The sequence below is a fragment of the Chrysemys picta genome, chromosome 6 (genome assembly GCF_011386835.1).
Source record: "Chrysemys picta bellii isolate R12L10 chromosome 6, ASM1138683v2, whole genome shotgun sequence".
NCBI classification, from domain to species: Eukaryota; Metazoa; Chordata; order Testudines; family Emydidae; genus Chrysemys; species Chrysemys picta.
In genome coordinates this window covers 114454421-114474624 of record NC_088796.1, presented here as the reverse complement: position 1 = coordinate 114474624, position 20204 = coordinate 114454421, and the positions used below count along the sequence as shown (strand labels likewise).

The window sequence follows — 20204 nt, the reverse complement described above, 5'->3', positions numbered from 1 at the left end:
AGTTACTTCTGATTTTCACGGTGTGAGAAGGAACTCTCACCCCTCATCTTTTATTGTGCGAACTGAAGCAACATTAAGATCAGGTAAGGAAAGTTCTGGTTTTGCGTGGGGCTGTTGAGCAATTCTGCACAAGGCGGCATTATTTAAAAAGCAGGTAAGTTAGAACAGCTAAAGAGAACTGTATTCTGTTCTAAATCTCTGGAGGAAGGCTGGTGGTTAGATGTAGCTGCTGTTTTGTTCCTTGAGATTTTTTGAAGAGAGTGTTACTTAGTACATACACTGCAGAAGTTGAGGATAAATTACCTCACTAAATTCTATTATTCTGGGGAACAGTGAAATAACAAGCTGAGACTGATGAATTCAGAGAAATATGAATAACACATTACTGCTCAAGATGTATCAACGGCATGATGACTAGCCTGGGGACATACATTTTAAGGATGCTAGGGAGCCCCAGAATGGTTTTTTTCAATGGCAGATCTGGAGATGGAGGTCTCAGCATGAGATCTGAAAGACCACTTTCGATGGCTCTGGGGAAAGAGAGGCTCAGACCAGGGGGATGAGAAGTCTCTCCAAGGAGAAAGCAAGGTTTTTCATCTCTACAAGTGTCAAACTACATATAAAAACAGGAGGGCACGAGTGCATACACACACAACGTTGTATTAATGTATGGTACTTGACTCCTTATATTGCAGAATTACTGCTCCTCCAACCCAGGCTTCTGGCTTGACACCCAGGAGAGCATGAGGACATGATACAGTTTCAGAGGAAGGTGGAGCCCTGTTGAAATCTATTCCCCTGTTGACCTGAGTACATGAAATCATGGTACAATATAGCCCTTAACATGGCACAGTGTCTGGATATAAACAGTAAATAAACATGTTCTCTGTCACACACAATTCAAACCACCTTTGTTTTTTTATCATCATGCAGAATGCACAGTTTTTTTATTTCATTTGAATGTAGTGAAATGTACTGAATTAACACACCTAACAACAAGAGTTCTCTGTCCATAGAACAAGCAGTATAGTTTTCCCCACTGCTCGACCGGTGTGCTTCATCCCTGACCAGGCAGGGACTTCTGCGGGTGGATGGGTAGTTAACTGTCCATGTCCTTTCAGTCACTGGCATCTCCTCTGAAACAGCCAACAGTGTGTGTTGATATTACACCACTGGAAACTGGACTGAGAGCACCAATTCATTTCACAAAGGCCATCTAACACCCATGATGGGGCCAACTTTGTCACTACCGACCTGGTGACCTGGAAGTTAAAAGTTGCCAATCCCTTGAGCCATGTAGTCCCTTCAATTTTTTGTTTTTTGTTCTGTCCTCTACTTACAGAATATATAAGGGAAATGGAGATCAGTGAAAAGGTAACCTGTTGTCAGACTGGTCTGGTGTAGCTCAACAGTAAGTTCAGCACAGTTGGCAATCAGTCAAAGCAGTCTGGAATACATGCCAATATCTCAAACCCCGTGAGTGTTGTTGGAAACCAGCAGAGATCTCTGCTCTTTTAAACCCAAATTTCAAATTTGATGCTGTAAGTTGTCATACTTTACGGTTGTCATTCTCCATGTGGTATCATCTTAGATACTACTAGAAGATGCTCTAGAGGAGAACGGCAGAACCGGATTATATAAGGTAGAGTTGTTTTGATTTTTGCAGAATGAAGTCAGGGCCTAACTATAATTTTTAACTTGGCCTTAATTTTATAATTTCCTGTAGTAATAATACAAATCCCATTCATAAATAAAAAATAACCTGGCTTGTAGCTAGGCTTACAGTTTAATTTTTCATTATGGCTTCTGGAGCTTGAACTGTGCTCATGGAGGAGAGGTGCATTTCTGCCCAAACTCTGGTGGCTGGAGCAGGGCCGCCCAGAGGATTCACGGGGCCTGGGGCAAAGCGGGGGAGCTGCGGCGCTTGTATTCACCCGGCGGCGGTCCGGGTCTTCGGCGGCATTTAGGCAGCGGGGGGCCCTTCAGTCGCTCCGCGTCTTCGGCAGCACTGAAGGGCCCCCTGCCGCTGAAATGCCGCTGAAGACCCGGACTGCCGCCGGGCCAGGGCTTGCGGGGCCCCTGTGGGGCCCGGGGCAAGTTGCCCCACTTGCCCCCCCTCTGGGCGGCCCTGGGCTGGAGGCATTATGCACGCCTTGGGCAGGAGGATGTGGGAATCTGCATCATCCAGTGAATAGGAAACTGGACACTGGGAATCAGGAGACCTGAGTTCTCTTATCTCTGTCAGTGGCCTTCTGTATGGCCTCAGGCAAGTCATTCCTCTCTTTGCTTCCCTTTTCAGATCTAGACAATAGGGATAATGATACTTACCTTCCTCTGTTAAGCACTTTGAGAGCTACAGCTGAAAAGTGCTGTGTAAGAAAAGATATTATCTGCTGTGACAAAGTTCCTCCTCTATCTTGGTGGGTCCTGTGCTTATTGGCAGATTTTCTTGCCTCAGAGATTCACCATGTGGGTTGGGGAACAGCCCAGAGACCTTCCCCTCTGGAAGAACCCAGGTCAATTGGGAGGTTTGGGGGGAACCCGGGCCTGCCCTTTACTCCGGGCCCAGTGCCCTGTGGACTGCAGCTGTCTATAGTGCCTCCTGTAACAGCTGCATGACAGCTACAACTCCCTGGGCTACTTCCCCATGGCCTCCTCCAAACACCTTCCTTATTCTCACCACAGGACCTTCCTCCTGGTGTCTGATAATGCTTGTGCTCCTCAGTCTTCCAGCAACACACCCTCACTCTCAGCTCCTTGCACCTCTTGCTCCCAGCTTCTCACACTCGCACCACAAACTGAAGTGAGCTCCTTTTAAAACCCAGGTGCCCTGATTAGCCTGCCTTAATTCTAGCAGCTTCTTCTTAATTGGCTCCAGGTGTCCTAATTAGCCTGCCTGTTTTAACTGGTTCTAGCAGGTTCCTGATTACTCTAGTGCAGCCCCTGCTCTGATCACTCAGGGAACAGAAAACTACTCATCCAGTGACCAGTATATTTGCCCTCTACCATTGGAGCATGTGGGCTTCGTGGCATCCTTCCGGGAGTTCTGGCTGGCCTGGCGAGGGCAGTGGCATGCCTTTCCCTCGGCGCGGCGGTGGTGGGACCTGGGGAAGGTGCACGCCCGGCTCTTCTGCCGTGACTACACCCGGGGCGCCAGCCAACGGAGGGATGCGGCAATAGGGCAGTTGGAACGGGAGGTCTTAGAGCTGGAGAGGCGTCTGGCCGCCAGCCCCGGTGATCCATCCCTCTGCGGAGCGTGCCGGGAGAAGCTCCGGACCCTCGAGGACCATCGGGCCCGAGGTGCCTTTGTTCGATCCCGCATCCGCCTCCTTCGGGAGATGGATCGCGGCTCCCGCTTCTTCTATGCCCTGGAGAAAAAGAGGGGGGCCAAGAAGCACATCACCTGCCTTCTAGCAGAGGATGGCAACCCCCTCACGGATCCGGCGGAGATGTGCGGGAGGGCTAGGGCCTTCTATGCACACCTTTTCTCCCCGGATCCGACCGATCCTAACGCTTGCAGAATGCTCTGGGATGAACTCCTGATGGTCAGCGCGGGCGACCGAGACCGGCTGGAGCTGCCTCTCACTCTGGCCGAGTTCTTGGAAGCCCTCCGCCACATGCCCACCAATAAATCTCCGGGCATAGACGGGCTGACCGTGGAGTTCTACCGCGTGTTTTGGGACATCCTCGGCCCGGACCTTGTCACCGTCTGGGGCGAGTCCTTGCAGGGCGGAGTCCTCCCTCTTTCGTGCAGGCGAGCCGTGCTCGCCTTATTGCCGAAGAAGGGGGACCTCCGCGATTTACGGAATTGGCGTCCCATCTCGCTCCTCAGCACGGACTATAAAGTTGTAGCGAAGGCCATCTCACTGCGGCTAGGTTCCGTGCTGGCGGACGTGATCCACCCAGACCAGACCTACACCGTCCCGGGCCGCACCATCTTCAACAACTTGTATCTGGTCCGGGACCTCTTGGAACTCGGGTATAGGGATGGTCTGTCGTTCGCCCTCCTGTCCCTGGATCAGGAGAAGGCGTTCGACAGGGTGGACCACGGGTATCTCCTGGGTACGCTGCGAGCGTTTGGCTTCGGGCCCCAGTTTGTGGGTTTTCTCCAGGCGCTGTACGCCTCCGCAGAGTGTTTGGTCAGGCTCAACTGGACCCTGACCGAACTGGTCAGCTTCGGGTGAGGAGTACGTCAAGGGTGCCCCCTCTCGGGCCAGCTGTATGCTCTGGCGATCAAGCCCTTCTCCTGTCTCCTCCGTAGGAGGTTGACGGGGTTGGTGCTGTGGGAGCTGGAGCTGAGGCTGGTCCTGTCAGCATACGCCGACGACGTGCTCCTCGTGGTCCAGGACCCGGGCGACTTGGTGCGGGTGGAGGCTTGCCAGACCATCTATTCGGCAGCCTCCTCTGCCCGGGTCAACTGAGTCAAGAGCTCTGGCCTGGTGGTAGGGGATGGGTGGCAGGCGAGCTCCCTCCCACCCGCGCTTCAGGCCGTCCAGTGTAGCGCGGGTCCGCTGCTCTATCTCGGCGTTTACCTTTCTGCCACGCATCCGTCTCTGCCGGAGAACTGGCTAGGTTTAGAGGGCAGGGTGTCGGAGCGGCTCCGGAAATGGACATGACTGCTCCGGTGTCTCTCCCTTCGAGGGAGAGCACTGGTGCTCAATCAACTGGTCCTGTCCATGCTCTGTTACCGGCTCAACACCCTGGTCCCGGCCCCGGGTTTCCTGACCACCCTCCGGACGTCGATTCTGGAGTTCTTTTGGCCAGGACTGCACTGGGTCTCTGCAGGGGTTCTCCATCTACCCCTGGAGGAGAGAGGGCAGGGCCTGAAGTGTTTGCACGCTCAGGTCCACGTCTTCCGCCTCCAGGCACTGCAGAGGCTCCTTTATGGTTCAGGTAGTCCAGCATGGAGCGTATTGGCGCACACCTTCCTGCGCCGCTTCCGAGGGCTCCGATATGACCGGCAGCTCTTTTGTCTCCATCCGAGAGGTCTTCCGCGAGACCTCTCCGGGCTGCCGGTCTTCTACCAGGACCTCCTCCGGACCTGGAAACTGTTCTCAGTGACCAGGTCCGTGGCGGCCACCATGGGGGCAGATCTCCTCGCGGAGCCCCTGCTACACAACCCCCAGCTCCATGTGCAGGTGGCGGAGTCCTCCATGGTGCGCCAGAGGTTGGTCCTGGCAGAAGTCACCGAAGTCGGAGACCTCCTGGACTACGACCGGGGAGACTGGCTGGATCCCCTGATGCTCGCTCAGAGCATGGGGCTCTCCAGACCTCGTACTCCCAGGCGTGTGCTTCAGGAGGTGAGGGCCGCTTTGCCGCCCGCTGCTCGGGACTATCTCGACCGGGTCCTGCGAGAGGGCACGCCCCGCCCACCCTCCACTCCGAGCCCTCCAGACCTTTTCATCGGGCCCCTGCCCCGTGGACCCAATTGCCCCCCCCTCCCTCCGTCCCTTCACCATGAGCCGGCTGCACAATCTGCAGCCGGTTCTGTTCCGGACCGCGCCAAGGAAACATCTATACATGCTCGTGCTCCATGTTCTTTATGTCCTCACCCTCGCGTCCTGCCCCGATACAAAGTGGCGGGACCTCCTGCCACCTCTGGAGGGTGCGGAGCACCGGTGGGCCAGCCTTTATTCTACTCTGATCCCGAAGCCCACCGGGGACATAAGTTGGCGGCTCCTTCACGGAGCCGTGAGCACGGGCATGCACTTGGCGCGGTTTACCCCTATCCCAGACACCTGCCCCTTCTGCGGCGTGAGGGAAACCCTGGCGCATGTTTACCTGGAGTGCGCCAGGCTGCAGCCCCTATTCCGGCTCCTCAAGGATATTTTGTCACGATTTTGGTTGCACTTTTCCCCACATCTTTTTATTTATGCACTCCCTATCCGTCGCCCCACAAAGTCACGGGACCTCCTGGTCAACCTCCTCCTGGCCCTAGCAAAACTGGCCATTTATAAAACTAAAGTGAGAAGGTTGGCCGATGGAGTCTTCTGTGACTGTGGGGGCCTATTTCCGGTCCTCCGTTCGTTCACGTATCCGGGCAGAGTTCCTCTGAGCGGCGTCCACTGGCTCCCTTGACACCTTCGAGGAGCAGTGGGCGCTGTCCGGAGTTCTCTGCTCGGTGTCCCCGTCTGGGTTCCCTTCTTTTGACCCTTTGAACTCACTTCTGTCCCTGTTCTTTTATTAGTTGTCCCCCGTAATTTTTTGGTCTCCAGGCCCTGTGGACCCCCCCCTTAGGCTGGGGGGGGGTCCTTTAGCAGTGGGCGGGCAAAGCCCGCCCACATCCTGGATCCCAATAGGACCAGACTCCTGTACCCCACTGGTCTGGGTCTCTCACACTGAATATTGCAATAATAGTCACATTATAATGTTAATTATAGCTTTGTTAGAGGTTGCATGCTCATACATAGCAGATGTTTGCCCTAGTGCAGCCCGGTAGGAGCTGTCTCACATTCTGGGCTATGGCTCCATCCTCTCTAGCCAGTTGATGCTGATGTTGCTTCTGTGGCCTGATCTAGGGCCCACTGAAGTGAGAGGAGATGCTCCCATTGACTTTAATGCACTTTTCAATCAGGTCTTCAGTGCCCTTGTGTTGGGACAGGACAGATATCTACTTCTGCAATGTATATCTGGGCATATACTGGTGATGCTGTTGAAACCTGACTACTCCAATACTTCCAAATGTTTCAGTGGCCCTGTCTTCCCTCACCACTGCCTGACCCGTGAGCAGAGTCACATTTTTTTATCCTCCCCAAGTCCTTCCCACTGATGAAGCAGCTGTGCTTTTCTTTCCTGGAAATGCTGCTTCCCCATCAAAGCAATATTTTCTGGAACACTGTTACCATGATCACTTTTTTTCTCCCCTGATGCTATTACATCATGCTTTGTGGTACTGCTGGGAATAATGTATTAGCAGTTTGGCATGCCCACAGGTGCATGAGTTTATAGGTAGTGCCCAGGAGCACAGTCAGGTAATGGATATCTATGTGAAAATCCACCTGTAATTACTGGCAGACTTAATGTGCAGGCAAAACCAGTATGGCACATTAGGAAATGCCTGGGTGAAGAACAGCTAATAGTTCAGTCCTCTAAGGGTTAATTAGGAAGGGAGCCCCCTTCAGGACCAGGAACTGTTTACTTCAGTAGTTTTCATGCAAACTACAGTGTTTCACTTGGGCACTAATTGTGCCTGATGGACCCATTAGTTTGTAATCAGAGCAGCTCTGTAGCTGATTCCCCAGGGGTTAATTAAATGGATGAGGTAGTGCCCAGATCTTGGTAGCAGACAAGACCACCTGAATTTTCCACCATCCGTACAGGGGAAACTATTGTTACTACAAGCAATTGAGTTGCTCTGCACCAGTGGTGTCTTTTACCTCTCAAGTTTATTAGGTTACTACACTAAGACAATGCAGAGCGATCCATCAATGTTCCCCTTCGTGACTTGGCCTTGCAGCTGCACACACAGGACCTCATGAGGCTCCGGAAACTTAAACTGCTTTCAGCCAGGCTTATTTCCCATAAAGGTTATTTCCTGACAAGGTTAAAGGTGCAGCACTTGTGAAAATGACTGTGCCTTCAGCGGAAAGGCATTTAAAAGACAGGAAAGCTGTCACTTAACTGCTGTTCACTTCACAACATACTAAGCATGGCGGGAGGCCAAAAGGAATGGTAAGGTGATTACATCTTTTTATGATTTCTTGTTATTGCTGCCACTGCGGTCTGACCTGATATGACAGGACTTTCACGAGCTGTGGCTACATGGTCCTCAGTGTAATTGTGTTGTTTAATTGCAGTGAATCCATGGGAAAGGGGGTGGGGGCTATGTGAAATTTGGCATCAAGGAGCGCATGAGTGGAAGAGGAGAGCAGGCTCAGAGAAATAATTAATAACTGAATAGGTGCTTGTGTGGTTTTTAATGTGTGTGTGTGTGGTGAACGCAGATAAGGAATAACAGCAATATGTATTTTTATGCCAGGAAACCATTGTTCCTGCAGTAGCTGTTGAATTCAAACACAGGCACACCAGCTGTGCTAAGTACAGACATTGCAGTTTACAGATGTTCATGAAAATGTTCTGCTCCGTCTAGGCTCTGCCAGTGCTTAAAGGGGACTGGGTTGCACTGGCCAAAACAATTAGTTAGCTACCTTTGCAGGAAGGCGTGTCTTTAGTGAGGAGGTAACATCAGTAATAAAAAGAGAAGTGTCTGAGACTCCGATTCAGCAAAGCATTGAAGCACATGCTTATTCTGTATTCAGCAGCATGCTTAACCAAGTGTTTGAAGGCAGTGAGAGTTAAGCATGTGCCTAGGTGCTTTGCTGAATACAGATGGAATTTAGCACCTCTCCAGGTGAAATTTGTGCATAAGTGCTTTGCTGAACTGGGGCTTGAGGTTCCGCCCCCTCTCCCCCATCCTGTGATTTATTGTGAATTAGTGAAATACCATCATCAGGAAATAACTTCTTTGAAATCACTTGTGCATTCTGTTTTCTCTCCAGCCCCGTTTTGCTTTGAGTATCACAAAACTCAGTTTTACACCACCTAGCTTCACCTGATTGTACAACAAAACTGCAAATTTCAGATGGCTGCAGTGGGGTGTCATGGGTCCTATGGAAAGATTCATTACCTCGGGAGTAGATTTGACTGCCTGGTTTGGGGTTTCACTGCAAACTGTTTGCTCAGCTTTTGCTGATCCTTACTATGATAAATCTATTTACTATTAACATATTAAGGGATAAACACATTTGGGATACTGTTGTATAGGGTTATTGGTGTTGCTAAGGGCATTTATGGGATTTCAAAAAAAAAAGATTTCAAGAGACTAATATAGGAAATGTTTTGTTTTAGGTTTGCATTGTTGAGTTAGGTTATAAAGCTGAGAGCAGGGAGCTAGCCTAATAACTGGCTAATTAATCTTTATGCATGTGAGAGACTCCTTCATCCAAATGAGGGGTTCTGCGGGGCACCTTGAGGTGCTATGCAATAATCCCTTCCGGTCATTAGAGGGATAGGGCTGGTTGAAAATTTTCTGTCAGATTTTGACTACAATAGTATTTTCCAAGCAAAGTGTCTGCTGTCCATGGATGATTTTGACTTTTCACTGCAAAAACAAATACCCCAAAAGCGTTCAATTTTTGGCTGAAATCCAAAAAATGAAAAATCAAATTTATTTGCAGGAAAAGGCCCTTGACATGACCTTTATGAAAGGAGGGAGTACATTAAAAAACAAATTGGGGGTGGGGGGGACTCTCAGGGAGGTATGTGGAGAATTCCTAGGGTAGGGATGGAATTCAGGCTCAAAAATCCCATGAAGAGAGAAGCTGCATTTTCTTCAGCATGTACTGTACATAACCCCAGGGGAAAAGTCTGAGCTGCATTCATATAAGATGCAGCCCAGCAGTGGAATCAGAGTAACTAATTCCATGCTGACAAACAGTAATTGCAGAATGGCCAAGACATATCCAGAGTCTTAATGGGAGATCTGATGATTTCTTTCAGTAGGCCCTTTTTTTTTTTTCATGGAATAAATATTGATGTCATGAGCTATTTGTGCAATTGTGCATACTGAGTAACACTCCTGCATCCTGATTCACATTCTTTGTCACGCTTGGTGTCCTTGGATCTCTTAAGCGCATTTAACCTTATTGATCGAAGCACCTTTTAACATTCCTAGGGCCTATACAGGGCTTATTTGGGGGTACAGCCATGGCATAATTTAAATAGTACTAGCATTATTTGATCTTGATTTCATTAGATTACTATAGCCTCAATTCTGCTTCTGTTTGCTGTGCTGGTGTTACAATTATGATGTATTGATTTGTTAAATGTTATGTGTGCTCAGCGCTGTGTAAGAGGCACAAATAAAGACAGTCTTTGGCCTAAAAGTCTAAAACACAGGTACCAAAAAAAAAAAAAAGGGTAGGGGGAAGCACTGGAAAATCCCAGCAGAGTGATGTTCCCTGGAGAACTGATTTTACAACTTTTTGTAAGCCTTAATACTTAGACTTGGCTCCATTTATAAAGAGCCAGATTTTGATACCCTTACATTGAAAAATAGTGTATTCGCTGTTTACTTCAGTGACACTACTTCAGGAGTAAATTGCTATTCTTTGCAAATCTGGCCCATCGAGAAATGAAGTCTGGATTTTCATGAAGGGTTGGCTTATTCAAGATTGTGGGTTTCAAATTTAGAACTTAACTTTCAATATTATTGGGGTCTCTTTCTGCTTGTGGGAGATTGTGAAAGAAGAAATAGTTCAGGGGCAGAGAGAAAAATGTCCAATGGAATAAAAATAGGGAGAAGCAGTGAGAGGAGGAAATTCTAGTGAAAAATAAGTTTCTCTCTCTAATGTATACACAATCAACTTGTACCATCATTTTAGGAATGAAGATGGCAGAGGATAACAGAGTATTCTGGGTCCACTAAGTAACTCTCTTTAGCTAGAAAAATACTTGGAGCGTTCCTCAAACGATGGCCTCAACTTTGCGGGAAAATGGATTTAAATTACAGGAGAAACCATGTTTGTGAACTCAAAAATATAGTTTGAGAGAGATGCCCATCTCTCATTTTTAATCTTACACCGATTCTGGCCTGCTACAGCAAGAGTTAGTGGAATTTTCAAAAGCACTTAGAAGGTTGGGTGCTTTGTAAACCCCACTAGATGCCTAAAAGGTTTTGAAACACTGTCCTTAAGGCACTGGCCTGGGGTCATAAAGGAAGTCCATGGTGGGAGTAGAACCCAGGTCTCTCAGCGCTAGCTCCCTATCCAGCAGGCAGCTTCTCTATCTCTACTGCATGCACCCTTACCCCTGTCCACTCCCCGCCCCCCAGAGTTGGGGCAGGGAGCAAGGTCATGTTTCCGGGATGGGGGGACCTGGCTGGGATAAGGGGGCCGAGGGTGGGGCCGGCAGCCGGGGCCCCGGTTGCGCGCTGGCAGCAGGGCCCCCTGTACCTCTAGTTCCTGTGCCTATGCTCTTCCCCCCACAGCGGGGCAAGCAGGCGCTCGCGGCTCCAGCCCCGCAGGCCGGATGAAATTAAGCAACAGTTCCCCACTCCTGAGATCTAGTCTCAGAGCACGGCAGATGAGCAGCACTCCCTCTCTGCTAATTTTGCATGACGGTGTTCAGTTGACTCCACCCTCCAGCATGAAAAGCCTGGCTGTTGCATTGTCCTCAGGTTTACGAATGGCTACCCACCTTCAAGCTGTGATGTAAACGTCAAATGCAGGTGCTCAGCACATTTATCATTTTCATTGACGCAATATTGGCAGACTGAGACGATCGTTCAGCAGGACAGATTTAGAACTGTTGCTGGATGCCCTTGTTTTTTCAAGGCTGGATCACTATAATTCTTCATTTTCTAGAGTATCCAATTGTATGATCTCAAGGATGCAGATTATTCAGAATGCAGCATCTTGCATCCATTCGGGTATATGGGTGTCTCAGCATATCACTTCTAGTTTACAATCGTGTTGTACACTTCCTTCCTGTACAGGTTCACATGGATTTCAAAACTCTTCATTTTATTTATAATGTGGCCCGGTATACTTGACTGATATTTTGCAATTAACTTACAGCCATTCCTTCACATCTGCATAAATTGGTTTCTTAAATCACCCTGTTTACAACCTCATCACAATGGGAACCAAAGCTTGGTGTAGCTATTCCCCCGCCTTCCTCCCCTCCAGTTACAGAGTGTATTTGCCATTCAAAATGCTCCATCTGTGTCAACCTTTGAAAGAGGCTTACTTATTTTCTTTACCTTTTTGATTTTTTAATATATACCTGTCACAATTTGGATGGCCCGGGTGCCTTTGAAATCCTGGAATCTCCCTCATTTCAAGTCCTGTCTCAGTGTCCCATCTGATTTCAGATTTTTATTTTTTTTCTTCTTTGAGTTTTTGTAAACGCACATGCGCACACACAGCAGACTCCAGCAACTTGAAGCCGCCATCGGCCAGCTGAGGCTGTGGAATTGACAGTAGGCTGGCCAAGCCTTTGTCTGTTCACATGCTGCTCTCCTGCCTTTCCACATCCTTCCAGCAAATAGACTGAGCAGCACCTCTGGAAACAGAAGAATCTCCCAGTTTCTGAAGGGCCACTTCCATCTCTTGCTCTGATTTACAATGGAGGTGGGTCCCCTTCCTGATTATAGTAAACTGCTCCAGAGATGCTCCTAAGCCTACTGTGCTGCTGCAGGAGGGCAAAAGAAAGGTGCATGCATCCTTTTCAACAAATACACAAGAACATAAAAATGGCCATACAGGGTCAGACCAAAGGTCCATCCAGCCCAGTATCCTGTCTACCAACAGTGGCCAATGCCAGGTGCTTCAGAGGGAGTGAACCTAACAGGTAATGATCAAGTGATCTCTCTCCTGCCATCCATCTCCACCCTCTGACAAACAGAGGCTAGGGACACCATTCCTTACCCATCCTGGCTAATAGCCATTAATGGACTTAACCTCCATGAATTTATCCAGTTCTCTTTTAAACCCTGTTATAGTCCTAACCTTCACAACCTCCTCAGGCAAGGAATTCCACAGGTTGGCTGTGCGCTGTGTGAAGAACAACTTCCTTTTATTTTAAACCTTCTGCCCATTAATTTCATTTGGTGGCCCCTAGTTCTTATATTATGGGAACAAGTAAATAACTTCTCCTTATTCACTTTCTCCACACCACTCATGATTTTATATACCTCTACCATATCCCCCCTTATTCTCCTCTTTTCCAAGCTGAAAGTCCTAGACTCTTTAATCTCTTTTCATATGGGATCCATTCCAAACTCCTAATCATTTTAGTTGCCCTTTTCTGAACTTTTTCTAATGCCAGTATATCTTTTTTGAGATGAGGAGAGCACATCTGTACACAGTATTCAAGATGTGGGCGTACCATGGATGTATATAAGGGCAATAAGATATTCTCCATCTTATTCTCTATCCCTTTTTTAACAAGGCTGCCCAAATGCTCCCAGATGCACCTTGTTGCTTTCCCATCATGTACTCACCTGTCCCCTACTTCCTCTGGCACATGTTTGTCTCAAGAGTTTCTCCCGTGCCACTCAGAGAAGGCAGAGCTGGCCTGAGTTTCAGAAATGCTGAGCACCCACTGAAGTCAAAGGAAGATGCAGGTGCTCAGCACATTTAATTGTAGAGAGCCCTGTGACTCTTTAGTTGTCAGGGTTCCTTCCCACTCTGAACTCTAGTGTATAGATGTGGGGACCCACATGAAAGCCCCCTAAGCTTATTTCTACCAGCTTAGGTTAAAACCTGGTACGCTGCCACCACCAAGTGATTTAACAAGAAACAGGGAAAGGACCACTTGGAGTTCCTCTTCCCGCAAAATATCTCCCCAAGCCTTTACACCCCCTTTCCTGGGGAGGCTTGAGAATAATATTCTAACCAATTGGTTACAAAGTGATCACAGACCCAAACCCCTGGATCTTTGGACAATGGAAAAATCAGTCAGGTTCTTAAAAGAAGGATGTTATTAAAAAGAAAAGGTAAAAATCATCTCTGTAAAATCAGGATGGAAAATAACTTTACAGGGTAATCAGATTCAAAGAGCACAGAGGAACCCCCTCTAGCCTTAGTTTCAAAGTTACCTCCCTCTAGCAAAGGGAACATTCACAAGTTGAGAAAAACAAAGATAAACTAATACGCCTTGCCTGGCTGTTACTTACAAGTTTGAAATATGAGAGACTTGTTCAGAAAGATTTGGAGAACATGGATTAGTCCCAAGAGCGAACACCACCAAAACAAAGAGCACAAACAAAAGCCTTCCCCCTTCTTCTCCCCCCAAGATTTGAAAGAATCTTGTCCCCTTATTGGTCCTTTGGGTCAGGTGTCAGCCAGGTTACCTGAGCTTCTTAACCCTTTACAGGTAAAAGGATTTTGGTGCCTCTGGCCAGGAGGGATTTTACAGTATTGTATACAGGAGAGTTGTTACCCTTCCCTTTATAGTTATGACATTAGTAAAGGGCATCATGGATCAAGCCCTGTACTCTGTTATACCCTTAGAACCTCACAGAAGTCAGGAGGCTTGTACGTGTGTAAATGAAGGCAGAATTTCTGCCTTTAGTGGCGTTGTGGTGTAGTAGCTCCAGAAAAAAGAAACCCAGTATGGATCATAACCAAAGCCAAGCCCCATTAATCAGTTCCTCACAGCAAAGGTTTCTTGTAGAAGCTGTTTAATGTTAGCTAGTAGCAGAAGTGGGGGGAGCGCACATTATTCTAAATCACTGAGGTCACCAGAATAAGAATTAAGTTAAAAACAAGTGCTGTGGTGGAGTTTGGATCCTATTAGTTTTCGGAGGAGCTGCTCAAACACAGCACTATTAAGAGGGTGTGGGGACAAGAGGCAATTCTGTAATACAACGTGATGCTTCAGCGGAAAAACAGGAAAGGAAGTTACGAGGCTAGTCACAATGAATAATGAAAAAAATATCCTCAGAAGTGACAGTATTAGCTTCCTCTCTTTTTTCCTGAGCTGTTTCCCAGCAGAGCTAATAACAGGTCATTTTACGTTATTCTTAGGAATGGGCAGCAGAATTAAGAGGGACAGACCTCATGCAAGAAGGCGCTGAGGCTGCACTTGTCAGAAGTCATCTGCAAGTTTAGCGGTTTAAAAAAAAAAGAAAGAAAGAAAAAAGGTTTAAAGGTCTTCACCAAAGTTATTCTGACATCTTAAACGACTTGGGAATGGTAAATGGGGACCATGTTAACTAGCATGAATCAGTAGCATGAATTCATCCCTAGAAACTAAACTATGCCCCTTCTGTGTGTACTATTATAAGGTCTAAGAGGTAGTTAGCATTCACAACTCCCAGGGACTTCAACAGAATTTATGCTGGCTTATTATCTCTCAAGCTCATAGGAAGGAAAGTTGGCCCTTAACTGGGAGTTAGAAGATCTGGATTCAGTTCCTGGCTCTGCCACAGACTTCCTGTGTGAGTTTAGGAAGTGACTTCACTCTCTCGCCGCCTCAGTTTCTCGTGTTGGAGAAGAGGAATAGTAAAACTCCTTTCAGCACAGAAGTATAATGACGTTCCACTCATTAATAATCAGAGAGTTTTAAAGCATAAAGTTTGAGATTCAGTGATGAAAGGCACTAGAGAAATACAAATTACAGTTAATAATTTATGGTATTGCTATCCAATGAGCCAGCCCAGTAGAATAAAAATCTGCAGTACTGCGTATTGTATAACAAATATAGGGGGGAAAATCCTTGTATTTTTAGAAGAATTATGAGTATAAATCTACAAAATTGGAGCTGAAATTCATTTCAGAAGTGAGATCCAACAAGGTTTTGGGGAATTTAAATGGGAATTCTTAATCAGAAACAGAGCTCCTAGGGCTGCCTATAGTAAGGATTTTATAATGGAAACTGTCAAGTAACCTTGTTTTCAATTGCCAATAATTTTGCCAAGCTTTAACCAGTCTCCATGTCAGGTGTCTGCCTCATGCTGAATTTTTTTGGCGACTTGGACTGACTGTGTGAGGAGATTTAAATGAGGAGTCTGAAATGAGAGACGAATGAGATCAGATGAGGAGCTTGGAATTGGGGGGAAGGGAAGGAGGATGACGGGGACTGAGAATCTGGGTGGAGATTCCCAGTCCCGGTAGGGGGTTGGATCCAAGATGTTGGCTCAGCTGGATGGAGGATTGTTGCGAAATGTGGATATGGGTCCTGGTTTAGTGGCATTTGGATACAGACTGTTTTTCAGACCCAGCTCTTTATATGACTATAGTATGGGATTCTGCACATCCTTGTAGTGGAGAAAATATCACAGAAACACACCACAGCAGCATTTAACTTCAAAAAGGGGAACTACAGAAAAATGAGGATGCTAGTTAGATGAAAATTTAAAGGAATAGTCACAAGAGTGAAATGCCTGCAAACTGCATGGAAACTATTTAAAAACAGAGACATTCAGTGACTTGCCGAAAATAGAGACTGGGTCAGAGTTAGGTCTAGAGCTCAGGAGTTCATGGGTCCCGATCCTGTGCCCAGTATGCTTGCATACTATATCCCAGATTGTTGGAATATTACATCAGTCACAGATATGTTGCAATTGCCCTGCTGTTATAAGATATAGAGTGAAAGATATTTGTAAAAACCTAATGGGAGAATTGATGATGCGTAGAACCATGAGTGAGGTATATCAGTCGGTTAGGAATATTCTTGTGGTACTAAAATAGAGACCTGAGTTTGAGAGGTGACGGTTTCTGTGTATCCAATACCCAGTGGCCCAGACCTTGGAGAAAATAATGAAACTATGATTCCTTTTCTTTTACAAAAGAAAACTGTTGCTGCTAAAGCTAAATGAATATGGCAGGAGAACATGAATAGTCAATCTTGAATCAGATTCTCAAATCATGAGACTGGCTTAAAAATCATACAATTTAAAAAATAGTAAATGCAGGGGGGAAGGGAGGGCTGGTATTTGCTTCTGAATTTTGAGCCTTTAGGGCACTCACTCACCAGAAGGCTTGTTCAGAGCTGTTGCAAGTCCTGAGCCCTGTTCCCTCTCCCCTGCTGGTGCAGGGGTTGGGGGAGGGAGACACCCTGACATCAGCCTCTTCCTTCCCCCCACCCTCACTCTGCACCGCCAGCAGGAGGGTCCCGGGAGCAGCTGCAGGAGTAAACTGGCTGCGCTGCTGCAAAGCAGCAGAGGGGAGGGACACCTGAACACACAGTGCTGGCTGGATGTGCATGGCTCTGCTAATCAAGTGCACGGCACTTTAATTTCTCCTGGGTGGCTGCCCAACTGCGCAACTTAGAGGGAACACAGGGTTGCCTTTCTCAGGCAACAGGGATACTGACTGGTGGGGGTTACCTGAGTAAAGCATGTAGAATCAGAGCCCAGATTTATAAATATAAACATCCGCAGACATTGAAACCAACACTAAGGACATGCACTGCAAGTAGGCTACCATCTGTCCTAAGCAACCACTCTAAAGTAGTCACAAAGATTTCCAATATAGTTTTGATTGACTTTTTGAAAAAGTCCTTCCACTAAGCCGCTGATTTTTGCTGGTTTCTTTGGTGATTATCTGAGCCAGGTTTCCATCCACCATTTGCCTTCTCTTTCCATTAAATTAAAATAAAATTAAAAGGTAGGGGGAAAGATTGAAATAAGTAAATCAAGTTATCACCATGTATGCTCCCTCCTACTATGAAAATCCACAAGAAGCAATTTCAACCCAAAAAGTTGTGCCTGATTAGAAATTAAAATGTGTATATTTTGATAAATAATAATGAGATTTTTTTTAAAGGCAGACTTTACTAGGAGTGCAGATCTCTGCAGCTTAGCATGCAAAGATGATTTCTAAAGGAAGTGAAGTAATAACCAGCACTGTTTCCCTTGTGTATTTTACTAGCACAGATTTTTTTTTCTACTGATGCTATTAAGCAAGCAAAAAGCTGAGCTTTTTCCCAAAAATTCTCTTTTATGTTCTCTGATGAATTTCAGAAACTCCTTTTAGATTATGCTTGTAATGCTGTGATTCTGACCAGATATGGAGCAGTCCACAATTTTCGTAGTGTGGCTTGTCAAGTCATTCAGTAAATGTATCCAGTGGGCTTAGCACAAAAGCGGCTATGCACACACACGCTAGCACATCCTTGCAACCCAATAACTGGTTTCATATGTATGAGGAAGTGACTCCCTTATTAGGCAAGTTGAGTATTCCGCAACTTATTCCTCATGGTAAACATCAGCTTTAAATGCCCTCAAGATATACGCTGATGTCCTCTATGTGTAATGTTTGTGCAGTGGAGGAGATGGTGTGTGCTGGGACAGCCTGTGGGCTCCATCATTAGCCAAAACTCTGTGGGTTGCAGACTCAAGCATGTGCATAGATACAGTATTCCCAGTACTCCCCTTGAATATGCTAAAATCTCATCGGGACAGAAAAAGTGCTTGTTTCTGTAGAAACTTCCACGCTAGATTTCTCTTCCTCCTAAGCTCCCCTCTCTTTTCTCCCCCCCCCTTTTTCCTCTGTGCTACTGAACCATGTAATTAGCTAACACAGCTCTATTGAAATGACAGGCAGCAATATTTCTTTAATTAGTGCCATCTTCACAATTTTATTCAAAATAGTCCTCCATGTAATTACTGATACTTGTTAAGACAGAGAGGGGAAAAGAATGAGAGACATTATTTACTGCAGTAGGTTGTGAATGCAGAGAGCATATTATAGTCTCACGATTCAAAAAGGGACTCTGAAATGGAGACTGTAACAAATAGATTAAAGATGTGAGGTTTCTGGAAGGCCTGGGACAGAATTAAAATAGATATAATATGGAATGTTTCATGAGAACGATGACAAACTGGTGCCAGGCAGCAAGGTGTCATAAAGTGGTAACAAAGGTATGTTGGTTCTCCAAGGCTTTTTCAGGGCATTCTCTCTATGCCTTTCCTAATGAAAAGGTGAATGAACCAGGCCCCCCTTTCATTAACATTTATTCACATGACGATCTCTCTGTGACATATCACATCAGATTCTCATTGTGTGCCTGTGACTTTTTCATATGTTCTGTTTACTAAACGCTGTGGTGGAAACTTGCCAATTTCTTCCGAGATGAGATTTCACTGGTGTGCAGATTGCTTCCTACTGGATTGAAAGAAAGAAAGATGTGCACTCTAATTTTATTGCAAATTTGATTATCTTACAATTTGCAAGAAAATGTTGGAATTTTATGCAGAGGGGTGCCTGACCTAAGAAGAATATTCATGCAGATCAACATTCTTCTGCCAATATCAGCTGATTTTTATTAGGCTTTCTGATTAGGTAGATATAATGAGCAATTCCGAGAGTTTCACAGGAGTAAAGGGATCACATGTCTACTTGATCAGACAAGATATATGTGTGGCTTTCTCTTTTTGACTCAGAATGTACTCCTTATGCAATTTGATTAACTGTTGTATGCTGGATAGTGAAGTTGGGGGATGATCACTGATTTTTAAAAAAAAAAATACACAATCTTTATGTAATCTAGAAATCTTTAAGAGTGGCTTTTTAAAAGGAATAAAATTAATATAGAAAATTAGCAATAGAGGAAGTTTTATGAGGCATGGAAACCAGAAAACCCAACTACATTTTTGCATTCAGTTTGTATTTCATTAAATTATCCCTCTATCCTGATTCTTCCATCGACATCCATACCCATAGTATCTAGATAGATTTTTCCTTCCTAGTCCCAAAGGTCTTGAGTTCAAAAACTTTTGTTGCATATGGAAGTTTGGGGCTGAACTTTTCAAGCATGTATCCTAGAATAGCAAAGGCTACAGAGGTTTCTCTTTTATATATCCCTAATAGCATGCAGCATGCTGATTGCAAAAGATTTCTTCCTATTTTTCTAATGCCAGCCATCCCCTAGGAGAAGGTTTATATTAGAGCTGGTTGGGAATTTTTGAATGAAATAATTTTTCAACAGAAAATGCAGTTACCACAAAATCAAAACTTTCCACATGAAATTTCAAATTTGGAGTAATTTTTCTATTTTCCATCAGGAAAATTGAAACAAAAGATTTCATTTTGAGGAGGCTGTGCCTGAATTGAAACATTTGTTTTGTTGAGCTGAACCAAAACATTTAATTTTGAGTAAGTTTCACATTAAACGTCATCTGCCTAAGGTTCCACAATGACTCTTCGGAGTTGTAGTTTGGTGTCTCATGACTCTATTCTTCCCTACACTCAGGGCTTCTTGACTGAACTACAAAACGTGCTATGGTTGCCCTTCTGACTGAGCTGCATGGTGCTTCTTGGGGGACATATGGGAAATGTAGTCCATCCAGGAGGCCAGTCTGTAGGGAAGAATGGGGACATGAAGCATCTAAACTACAACTCCATGAGGTACAGGGACACTTGAGGGACATGCACTTAAATAGCAAATTGACATTGAAAGTGAAATGTTTTGATTCAGTTCAACAAACCATAACAAAATATTAACATCTCCTAACTAAAATTTTTCAGATATTTTTGTTGCATGAAAGCTTGTGACATTTTGACTTTTTTGTGTCTATTCATGATGAAAATCTGTGTCTACATATTGGAATTTGCCACAGGATAGAAATTCCAATAAGTGCTCAACTCTAGTTTATAGCCAAAGCAATGTCAGTGTCCCTTAGGTTTGGTCACACCACATAGATTATTTTTTGCTGTGTCATTTGCACCAAACAACAAAAAATATATGCAAGCCTT

General features: G+C 45.8%; 1 protein-coding gene across 7 annotated transcripts in view; it reads left to right on the top strand.

Annotated features, from left to right (window-relative positions):
* LINGO2 (leucine rich repeat and Ig domain containing 2) overlaps positions 1 to 20204 on the top strand; it is a 760588-nt gene that overhangs the window by 656537 nt on the left and 83847 nt on the right. Inside the window, exon 1 of one of the 7 annotated variants that reach the window (XM_042850372.2) lies at positions 7540 to 7671. The exons of the other annotated variants lie outside the window; for them this stretch is intronic. The gene's annotated coding sequence lies outside the window, so the exon portion shown is untranslated. Of the gene's footprint in view, positions 1 to 7539; positions 7672 to 20204 lie in introns of those variants that run through there. 7 annotated transcript variants of the gene reach the window in all.